Genomic DNA, 11374 nt, shown 5'->3' on the forward strand with positions numbered 1-11374 from the left:
CTGTGTGCTATCTATACAAATCTCAATTATATTGATCTAAAAAATTATAGAATCTAGATTAGTAAAAAGGAGGTGATTTTGCCGCGCAGATGGCGGGGAAGGTTTCTTATTTTTAGAGGACGTTGTCCTGGCGGTTTTCTAACATGCGGTCCCACGTGTCAGTGCTTTACCAAGCCGATCCGCATCCCACATGAGGCAGAACAACGGCAGAAGCAACATGTGGTTAACTTGAAGAAGATGAGGGAGAAGCGGATTCAGCAACAAGTGAAATGATGGTTGCTTCGTCCCTCCAACTTATTTTTTTAGCATTATTACTTTGTCCCTCCAACTTAACTGTGGGAAAGGTGCAGCTTTGTGATTTGATGCCTCATTGCTCATTACTACGTCGGCGCCATGACTGGGGTGCTTCACCCCGTCTGCTCTGCACTGTATTTTGATATGGCACGTGGACCCGGTGGCTTGATGTCCCACATTTCTATGAAGGTGTCATTGATCTTCAGAGCTTGAACTCGGGCTTTATAACACTCATCCCAAAAACCCAGTCACCGGAGACTGCTAATGATTTCATGCCCATCACGTTACTTAACTGTTGTTTGAAGCTGATAACTAAGTTGCTTGCTAATCGACTGCAAAAAATTGTGCTCAAGATCATTCATCGGAACCAGTATGGCTTCCTCAAAGGGAGATTGATCCAGGACTATTTGGCCTGGGCCTTTGAGTACATTCACTAATGCCAAGCATCGGGAAGAGCCTGTTGTATTCTGAAACTAGACTTCGCGAAGGCATTCGATACCATCCAACATGAACCGATGATTGAGATCATGCGTCATATGGGTTTTGATGAGAAGTGGTTGGGGTGGATCAAATGTATTTTTTTCCTCGGGCAGCTCTTCGGTGCTGCTCAATGGCGCCCAAGGAAAACAATTTGAGTGCCTCTGCAGGGTTCGACAGGGAGATCCACTATCTCCTTTGATCTTTGTTCTTGCAGCGGATCTATTGAAGTCAGCGATTAATGATGCCAGACGGACAGGTTTACTTTGGTTGCCCCTGCCCACTTCTGACAGTAACTATCCAGTAATTTAATATGATGACGACACGATCGCTGTCCTCCCTGCTTGTACCTCGCAAGCGCAAGTGTTGAGAGATATTCTGGTCGACTACGCGACGTCGGTGGGCCTTAAGATCAACTTTCACAAGTGTACCTTGGTTCCCATCAACCTTGATCATATGCAGGCGGTGGAAATTGCAGCCATATTTGGTTGCTCTATTGGCAACATGCCGTTTACATACCTGTAACACCCCAAAAATTTAGCCAGGTTTTAGTTATTAAAATTTTGCCAAGAGTTAAAATGTTTGCCTGCAAGAATATTTCTGTTGATTTCAGAACCTTTCTTTTTATATTAAGGATTTATTTTTCCCAAGTGGATCCTTCCAAACATATTGAACTTCTATGCCATCTCATTAAAACAATTTCCTAATCAGTAGGATTATTTATTAAATTATTTCACCCTGAGCTATATTCATTAAAATGACTTGTTTTAAGTTTTGGAGCTCTTTTTGAACTACAACCATTTGATAAACTTAACTAAATATTCCACCAAAATTTGGAGATGTCATGTGATGCCTCTAAATCACTTTTGTGCATTAATATATCTATTTCATTGCATATTATTAGTTTTGTGCCTGTTTTTCTTCTCTGGTCCAGTGGACAGTTTTGCACTGCAACCCTTTTAAATATTTGTTTCTAGCTTCCACCAAAATTATGAGATGTCAGTAGCAGCATATGATTCCATTATATGCAAAGATCCAAGGATGTTCTTTGAAAATTTTGAGTGAATCAACCTCATCTCCATCCTGGTCCAACAGGATGGTTTGTATAGCAACAATGCTCTTGCTTGCTCTTTGGCCCTAGATTATTTTCCCTACTTGTAGTCCTCCATGCTAAACCCCTAAGCCCAGGAGCATGCCACCATTGGCATATTTTTGGTGCATGAAATAATGCCATTCACAACCTGTCCAGATTTGAAGTTCTGCAAAACTTGCACTAGCAAGTTTGTGCTTTCCACCGACTAACCTCACCACCCTCTTGTGCATCCAAGGAGACACTGATCTGGAAGATTTGGCCCCTCCCAGAATAGCCTAGGTGCCTTTGGCATTTTGACAAAAACCTGGAGTGCATGGACTGATTTGGCATGATCTCAAGTATACATTATGAACTTGGCCACTTGACCAAACCACCTTGTCCCTGGAGTTTCCCTCTATCTCTAACCTAGTTCTGTTGCTTGCCAACCTCACCTGTGACCTGTAGCATGCCACGGCATTGTGTCGAACACCTTCCGTGCGTGCACTGGACGCGCCCAGAGTGCACTTATTGCACGAGCGACACCCGGGCCGCCGCGTCACGCCCCGCACTCACCCCAGACCGTGACTAACCGTGGTCGGCATGCCATGTCCCCTTGTGTGCTACGTGCTCCCCCTCACCGCAACGCGCCAAGCAGAGCCTTGCCGCGTCCCTGGCAAGCCAAGGACTAGACGCTATGGCCGCCCGACAGCCCTGCTCAGGCCAGCGCCGCCCAAGCCACCCCGGCTCGCCACCTGCCCCTGGAACAGTACGAGCTCATCCGCAGCCCCGTCCTCTAGCGCTCGTCGCCGCCATGTCGCCCAAGCTACAGGGAGGCGGTTCGCCGTCGTCCTTATCGTCGGCCGCACCGGAACCGACCTCCACCGCGTATATAAGGACCCCGGAGCTCAAACGAGACCTCAATCAACCTCCAGTGATCCTCCTAGAGCTACCCTGGCCAGCATTCGAGGAGGGGAAATGCCTTCTTCCCCGAGTCCGGCCAGTTCGGTCGCCGCCAAGCCCCGGCCGATTCCATCGCCACCAGTGCCTCTACCTCTCCAATCTCTCCACCAAGAACTCTCCCTCCCTCTCGCGAGTGCAACCCTTCGATCAATTTTGGTCGGAGACCACCGCAGCCCAAAAATCACTTTGTTCCCCGAAGCCCCCTCCGCCGCGGAGCTCGCCGCTGGTGACTCCCTCCACCTCCGGCGACCCTGCGACCACCGGAAGGACCGCCTAGGAGTGGCAGATCCATCCCTACTCTTAGATGCCCGTGAAGAAACGCCGTTCGCCGGCGACGATCGCCGGACACCCCGCCTCTGCTCGGGCAGAGAAGAGGAGGGAGTGGGGACTGGTCAAACCTGACCAGTGGGCCCCCTGGACCCACTGTAAGTGACCCAGCCCCGCCTCCATGCGTTTAAGTGGAAGCGTAAAGATCCCGAGTACGTCTCCCCGTTTTGAAGGCGTATTCTGCCCGAAGCGTTTTCTTTTCTGTTTATTATTAAAAAACAGATTTTGACCAAATCTTTGACTGGCTTTATCTTTTTAAATATAACTCCAAATGAATTAATTCTTTTTCCTACCTCTCTCAAATTTAACCTAGTTTATTTCAAGATTTATTTGAAAAAAATTCAAACAACTTTTTGTGCTGTTTTTATTTTGTGTGTTAATTCATTTATATTTCTAAAATAGGATTTTTGAAGAGAGGAGAAGTATTTCAAGAGTTTGAAATGCACCCTGCCTTTCCACACATTGAAGGCAAGCATTCTGAACCCCGGCATAAATATTTTTGTGTGTTTGATGACACGTTTATAACATCACCTCACTTGGGAGAAAATTGTTATTTCATGTGATATGATCATATGCATGGGTGCATGTTAGTGATTTCCATGCTGTTGGAAATGAACACACTTGTGATGATAATCATCCTCATGTACTTTGCATGCATACCGGCAGGAGCCCGGGAAAACCTCTGCCTTGGGTAGGCATGAGTTGTCGCCGGTCTCCGTCGGGACGGCTATGTCTGGTATGGCATGGTAAGGTAATATGAGCGGTGACTCTGTTGGTTGAAATATATTCGTTATGCTAATCATACAGGGAATACTTAAACCTCCTGAGTCGACCATAGATCGAGTCTTGTTCCAGTAACCCCCATACTTGTTTCGTACTACCATCGTCTCTACAACAAGTAGAGTACGGTTCAGTAAGTTGTCAACCTCTTCCTAGCACACACCGTACAGAGAGGCTAGGGTGGAAGATACCGGTTGTAGCTGGTAGGCAGGCCACCTCGTCCGGGGGCATGGGTGTTTCCAGTTGAGACCGAGAGGGTAGGCCACCCCTTAGAGCGCGCAATAAAAATTTGATCCCATGCTACGCGAGGTTGTAGCCTCCCCACTTAGAGTTTGCTTGACAGGTGTCGTGGGTGATTCCAGACACATGTGAGTTAAGCTGGTGTGTGCAAGTTAGGTGTGTTTTCAACAAAAAGACCGTAGACGGAATTAGTCCCGATGGACTAAAGAAATCCGTTACTCGTGGGTAAAGAGTACACCCTCTACAGAGATTAAACCTATTCGAATAGCCGTGTCCATGGTTAAGGATTAAAGTCTGGGATGGGTCGAGTGTCGGTCTTAGTGTCGGTCTTCGGAGGTGAAACTATTAAATCAGAGCTGATATTACAACTTGTGACATGTGATATTGATGAGTATTATTTTGTTGTGGACTAAACCGTGATATTTTGGTATTATCGAATATCTCTGGGATGGTTCTACCTCCGGGATGTTCACTATGATTATTTATTTTAAACCCCTTTATGTGGTGTCGCTCAGACGCCCGACTGTGGCATTTGTTTTAAAGCCCTTTATGTGGTGTCACTTAGACGCCCGACTGTGGCATTTCTTTTAAAGCCCTTTATGTGGTGTCGCTCAGACGTCCGACTGTGGCATTTCTTTTAAAGCCCTTTATGTGCTGTCGCCCAGACGCCCGACTGTGGCATTTCTTTTAAAGCCCTTTATGTGGTGTCGCTCAGACGCCCGACTGTGGCATGCTTGTTATTTATTTCATTATATTTTTAATACTTCTATGATATTACATATTCATATATAACCTGCTTACATGCATCAGAGATCTATTTACCTTTCGTGACTGACGTCATGAGCATAAATATTTTTAGCACATCATTATTATATTATACCCGTGTTCATAATGTTTGCGAGTACATTCAAAGTACTCACTGGCTTGTCCCTGGCTATTGTCTTGGCCAGATTTCTTGCATAGAGAGAAGCGACGTGATGACAGCCCCGGAACCTAAGCAACGGTGATAGCAGTCTCGCGAAGATAGGAGCTAGCCTGGTCAGCTGTTCCCGTGGGAAATGGAGTCCCATAGACACTGATGATTTACAGCCCGCTTCCGCCATCAACCACTAGAAACCATTTGTTGTACTCACAGACCAGAATGGTCTTGTACTACTTATTTTGTATTTGCTTGGAATTTCTGTATCAAATTGGTGCCTCATCAGCTAACAGCTATCCTGGGGCTGATGAGCACAAGGGCCATTTTCTGGGAATTAATACCCGGAGAATCGGTCCCCACAGACTTGGTATCAGAGCCAGGCTGACCATTGGCTAATCCTATCTTAGCCAGGTCGGAAAACTTAGGCAAACCAACCCACCAGACCTTAACCAAACCCCAGCCGAGCTTCTCATGCAAGATAGCCACACAGTGACCCTGACACTTTTGGCAGTCGGTGCCCAACCTATCAACCTAGCCTGTCGATCACGCGCTAGTGACCAGCGCCCAAGATGTCTACTTTGCAAGCGTGCGAAGGAAGACTCCGTCCCCTTTTTCTATAAAAAGGGCACGCTAGCACAACCCAGCCTCTAACTCAAACCTAGCCACAATGCCAGGCCCCGTCGTGCACAATGAGACCACAACAACCAACCTTGGAGGTTTTGTGACCATACTCGCAAACCTCACCCGTCGTGCCTATGCGTTAGAAGAGCCCCCAGAATATGTTGTGTACCAAGGACCCATGGGCGGTGAAGGCCGTCAATTTTGGGCCACTGTGCACATCTACGGTAGGGGTCTATCTCCAGAACGCCCCTACAGGTTCACCGGAAGAACAACTTCCTTTGAGGCATAAGCCGTCCAGCTAGCTGCTCGAGAGGCTATAGTTCAACTTCGGCAGTTGTCGCCCAGAGTTAACTATCGCTCGTTCTACTACTACCCCAGGCGTGAAGGGTATGGTAGACCACCCCAAGTTGCCAATGGAGATCACGAGACAGATCCCGCATTGTTGCACCTAGTGCACTATGTAAGTGCACTAGAGGCATTGTTCGATCAAATCACTATTGATCTGATCGTAGCTCGAGGAGAGCTGGTTCGTCGAGCCCCAGCAAGAAGAGAAGACGAGCCCGATGCCGACAACCTAGTTGTGCTATTCGCACACCCGATCGAGACCCTGAGGTCAGCCCCAGCCATCATCCAAGATACCGTGATGACTCCAGAAGTGCTTCGGCGCCTTTTGGGAACACACTCCAACGGGATTGTGGCCAACAATCCCCGCGATGGTCATCATCGCTACCCCGACCCTGCAGTTCCTCCGCCATCTCTGACTTATCCCGACAGTGAGACACGTGTAGAAGCCTCGTCATCCACCAGGCACGCCTGTTTAGACATAAACGAGGTAGACTAAGCCGTACGAGTAGTACCGAGTTTCAGTGTGCCCTCGCTTTGTAATCGTGCGACCTTGTATGTAAACGCAGCCCGTTGTTGTTCCTCTATTTGAATAGTAGCCTTGCGTATTTTGTCAGCGCATAGTTGCATATTTTCCAGGCACAACTACCAAAACCAACCCCGACGACAACCACAGTAACACGTCTCTTTATGAGATATGTGTATCTCTGACACTGACCCAACCTTTGGAGCTAAGCTAGTAAATTTATTACCTTTCACCACGGTAAAATGACCCAGCTCCTTTGCTATATAAAGGCCATCTTGTGGTCTTACCAAGCACCCCACACCTTGTGCACCACCCTCACAACCTTTTTCCTGTCATGCCGAGCCCCAGTATTCATCTGAGAACCCCAGATGCAACCCCAGGTAGCTTTGTCAAAATATTGTGGGACTTTACCCGCAGTACTATGGGTTCTACCCAGCCACCCCAGTACGAGCTGTTCAAATCGAGAATCACCCCTTCCACCTCGGAATATTGGGCAGCAGTACACATCCCTCCCGTAGACTCCAATCAAGATCCAACGGAAGTTTCCTTCGTGGGGGAATCTATGCCAACCCCACACCTGGCCATAGAAGCTGCTACGAAAGAAGCAATTGCTCGCCTTTGATCCGCAGTACCCTATGCCCGCGAACGAGGATATTATTACTTTCCGAGCCGTGCAGCACCCGGAGGAGTAACATTTTTTCCCGGTGGATGGATTAAGGGAGACCCAGTACTGGCCAACCTTATCCAGTACATCATCGCTCAAGAGCATTTGAACCAGCAAGTGATGGATTATCTCCAGAATCTCACTGGTGTGAACCCTCAGATTGCCATCGGCAGACCACTGAGACCCGACCTGGAGAGACGCATACATCGACTGGTCAATCCACTTCCTCCGATAGAAGAAGAGTGTACCCCTTTACCAGAGACATTTTTTCGAGACCCCGTCCAGTTACCGTTTTCATTTTAGACATCACTGCTGTGTTTGTTATTGCAGCATTTATTGTTACGTTGTAACTTGTGCATGGTACCTCGAATTTGTGCGACGAGTCGTGTATTTAGTTTCTACTAGTATGAGTAGTTTTTTTTCGTGATTAACTTGTGTAACTGCAAAAAAAATCCTAGAATGAGATTTCTTTTCCCTAAGTTGCTGCAACGTTTATCCCCTCACTGCTTGGATTATTTTTATTCACGCAGCACCACGGCAGCATACTCACAACCGCTCGAACTCATATGGAACTTTTGTTTTTCACAACGGCTCTTAGCAAATCTCGAGGATGAGATTTTTTCTTACGGGGGGTAGTAATTGTAACACCCCAAAAATTTAGCCAGGTTTTAGTTATTAAAATTTTGCCAAGAGTTAAAAATTTTGCTTGCAAGAATATTTCTGTTGATTTCAGAACCTTTCTTTTTATATTAAGGATTTATTTTTCCCAAGTGGATCCTTCCAAACATATTGAACTTCTATGCCATCTCATTAAAACAATTTCCTAATCAGTAGGATTATTTATTAAATTATTTCACCCTGAGCTATATTTATTAAAATGACTTGTTTTAAGTTTTGGAGCTCTTTTTGAACTACAACCATTTGATAAACTTAACTAAATATTCCACCAAAATTTGGAGATGTCATGTGATGCCTCTAAATCACTTTTGTGCATTAATATATCTATTTCATTGCATATTATTAGTTTTGTGCCTGTTTTTCTTCTCTGGTCCAGTGGACAGTTTTGCACTGCAACCCTTTTAACTATTTGTTTCTAGCTTCCACCAAAATTATGAGATGTCAGTAGCAGCATATGATTCCATTATATGCAAAGATCCAAGGATGTTCTTTGAAAATTTTGAATGAATCAACCTCATCTCCATCCTAGTCCAACAGGATGGTTTGTACAGCAACCATGCTCTTGCTTGCTCTTTGGCCCTAGATTCTTTTCCCTACTTGTAGTCCTCCATGCTAAACCCCTAAGCCCAGGAGCATGCCACCATTAGCATATTTTTGGTGCATGAAATAATGCCATTCACAACCTCTCCAGATTTGAAGTTCTGCAAAACTTGCACTAGCAAGTTTGTGCTTTCCACCAACTAACCTCACCACCCTCTTGTGCATCCAAGGAGACACTGATCTGGAAGATTTGGCCCCTCCAAGAATAGCCTAGGTGCCTTTGGCATTTTGACAAACACCTGGAGTGCATGGACTGATTTGGCATGATCTCAAGTATACATTATGAACTTGGCCACCTGACCAAACCACCTTGTCCCTGGAGTTTCCCTCTATCTCTAACCTAGTTCTGTTGCTTGCCAACCTCACCTATGACCTGTAGCATGCCACGGCATTGTGTTGAACACCTTCCGTGCGTGCACTGGACGCGCCCAGAGCACGCGTATTGCACGAGCGGCACCCGAGCCGCCGCGTCACGCCCCACACTCACCCCAGCCAGTGACCGGCCGCGGCCGGCACGCCATGTCCCCTTGCGCGCTACGTGCTCCCCCTCACCTCAACGCACCAAGAAGAGCCTCGCCGCGTCCCCGGCAAGCCAAGGACTAGCCACCACGGCCGCCCGACAGCCCTGCTCAGGCCAGCGCCGCCCAAGCCACCCCGGCTCGCCACCTGCCCCTGGAACAGTGCGAGCTCATCCGCAGCCTCATCCTCTAGCGCTCGTCGCCGCCACATCACCCAAGCTACAGGGAGGCGGTTCGCCGTCGTCCTTATCGCCGGCCGCCCCGGAACCGACCTCCACCGCGTATATAAGGACGCCGGAGCTCAAACGAGACCTCAATCAACCTCCGGTGATCCTCCTAGAGCTACCCTGGCTAGCATTTGAGGAGGGGAAAGGCCTTCTTCCCCGAGTCCGGCCAGTTCGGTCACCGCCAAGCCCCGGCCGATTCCATCGCCACCAGTGCCTCTACCTCTCCAATCTCTCCACCAAGAACTCTCCCTCCCTCTCGCGAGTGCAACCCCTCGAGCAATTTTGATCGGAGACCACCGCAGCCCAAAAATCACTTTGTTCCCCGAAGCCCCCTCCGCCGCGGAGCTCGCCGCCGGCGACTCCCTCCACCTCCGGCGACCCTGCGACCACCGGAAGGACCGCCTAGGAGTGGCAGATCCATCCCTGCTCTTAGATGCCCGCGAAGAAACGCCGTTCACCGGCGATGATCACCGGACGCCCCGCCTCTGCTCGGGCAGAGAAGAGGAGGGAGTGGGGACTGGTCAAACCTGACCAGTGGGCCCCCTGGACCCACTGTCAGTGACCCAGCCCCGCCTCCACACGTTTAAGTGGAAGCGTAAAGACCCCGAGTACGTCTCCCCGTTTTGAAGGCGTATTCTGCCCAAAGCGTTTTCTTTTCTGTTTATTATTAAAAACAGATTTTGACCAAATCTTTGACTGGCTTTATCTTTTTAAATATAACTCCAAATGAATTAATTCTTTTTCCTACCTCTCTCAAATTTAACCTAGTTTATTTTAAGATTTATTTGAAAAAAATTCAAACAACTTTTTGTGCTATTTTTATTTTGTGTGTTAATTCATTTATATTTCTAAAATAGGATTTTTGAAGAGAGGAGAAGTATTTCAAGAGTTTGAAATGCACCCTGCCTTTCCACACATTGAAGGCAAGCATTCTGAACCCTGGCATAAATATTTTTGTGTGTTTGATGACACGTTTATAACATCACCTCACTTGGGAGAAAATTGTTATTTCATGTGATATGATCATATGCATGGGTGCATGTTAGTGATTTCCATGCTGTTGGAAATGAACACACTTGTGATGATAATCATCCTCATGTACTTTGCATGCATACCGGCAGGAGCCCGGGAAAACCTCTGCCTTGGGTAGGCATGAGTTGTCGCCGGTCTCCGTCGGGACGGTTATGTCTGGTATGGCATGGTAAGGTAATATGAGCGGTGACTCTGTTGGTTGAAATATATTCGTTATGCTAATCATGCAGGGAATACTTAAACCTCCTGAGTCGACCATAGATCGAGTCTTGTTCCAGTAACCCCCATACTTGTTTCGTATTACCACTCGTCTCTACAACAAGTAGAGTACGGTTCAGTAAGTTGTCAACCTCTTCCTAGCACACACCGTACAGAGAGGCTAGGGTGGAAGATACCGGTTGTAGCTGGTAGGCAGGCCACCTGGTCCGGGGGCATCGGTGTTTCCGGTTGAGACCGAGAGGGGAGGCCACCCCTTAGAGCGCGCAATATAAATTTGATCCCATGCTACGCGAGGTTGTAGCCTCCCCACTTAGAGTTTGCTTGACTGGTGTCGTGGGTGATTCCAGACACGTGTGAGTTAAGCTCGTGTGTGCAAGTTAGGTGTGTTTTCAACAAAAAGACCGTAGACGGAATTAGTCCCGATGGACTAAAGAAATCCGTTACTCGTGGGTAAAGAGTACACCCTCTACAGAGATTAAACCTATTCGAATAGCCATGTCCATGGTTAAGGATTACAGTCTGGGATGGGTCGAGTGTCGGTCTTAGTGTCGGTCTTCGGAGGTGAAACTATTAAATCAGAACTGATATTACAACTTGTGACATGTGATATTGATGAGTATTATTTTGTTGTGGACTAAACCGTGATATTTTGGTATTATCGAATATCTCGAGGATGGTTCTACCTCCGGGATGTTCACTATGATTATTTATTTTAAACCCCTTTATGTGGTGTCGCTCAGACGCCCGACTGTGGCATTTCTTTTAAAGCCCTTTATGTGGTGTCGCTCAGACGTCTGACTGTGGCATTTCTTTTAAAGCCCTTTATGTGGTGTCGCGCAGACGTCCGACTGTGGCATTTCTTTTAAAGCCCTTTTTGT

Source organism: Triticum aestivum, chromosome 2B (genome assembly GCF_018294505.1).
Source record: "Triticum aestivum cultivar Chinese Spring chromosome 2B, IWGSC CS RefSeq v2.1, whole genome shotgun sequence".
NCBI classification, from domain to species: domain Eukaryota; kingdom Viridiplantae; phylum Streptophyta; class Magnoliopsida; order Poales; family Poaceae; genus Triticum; species Triticum aestivum.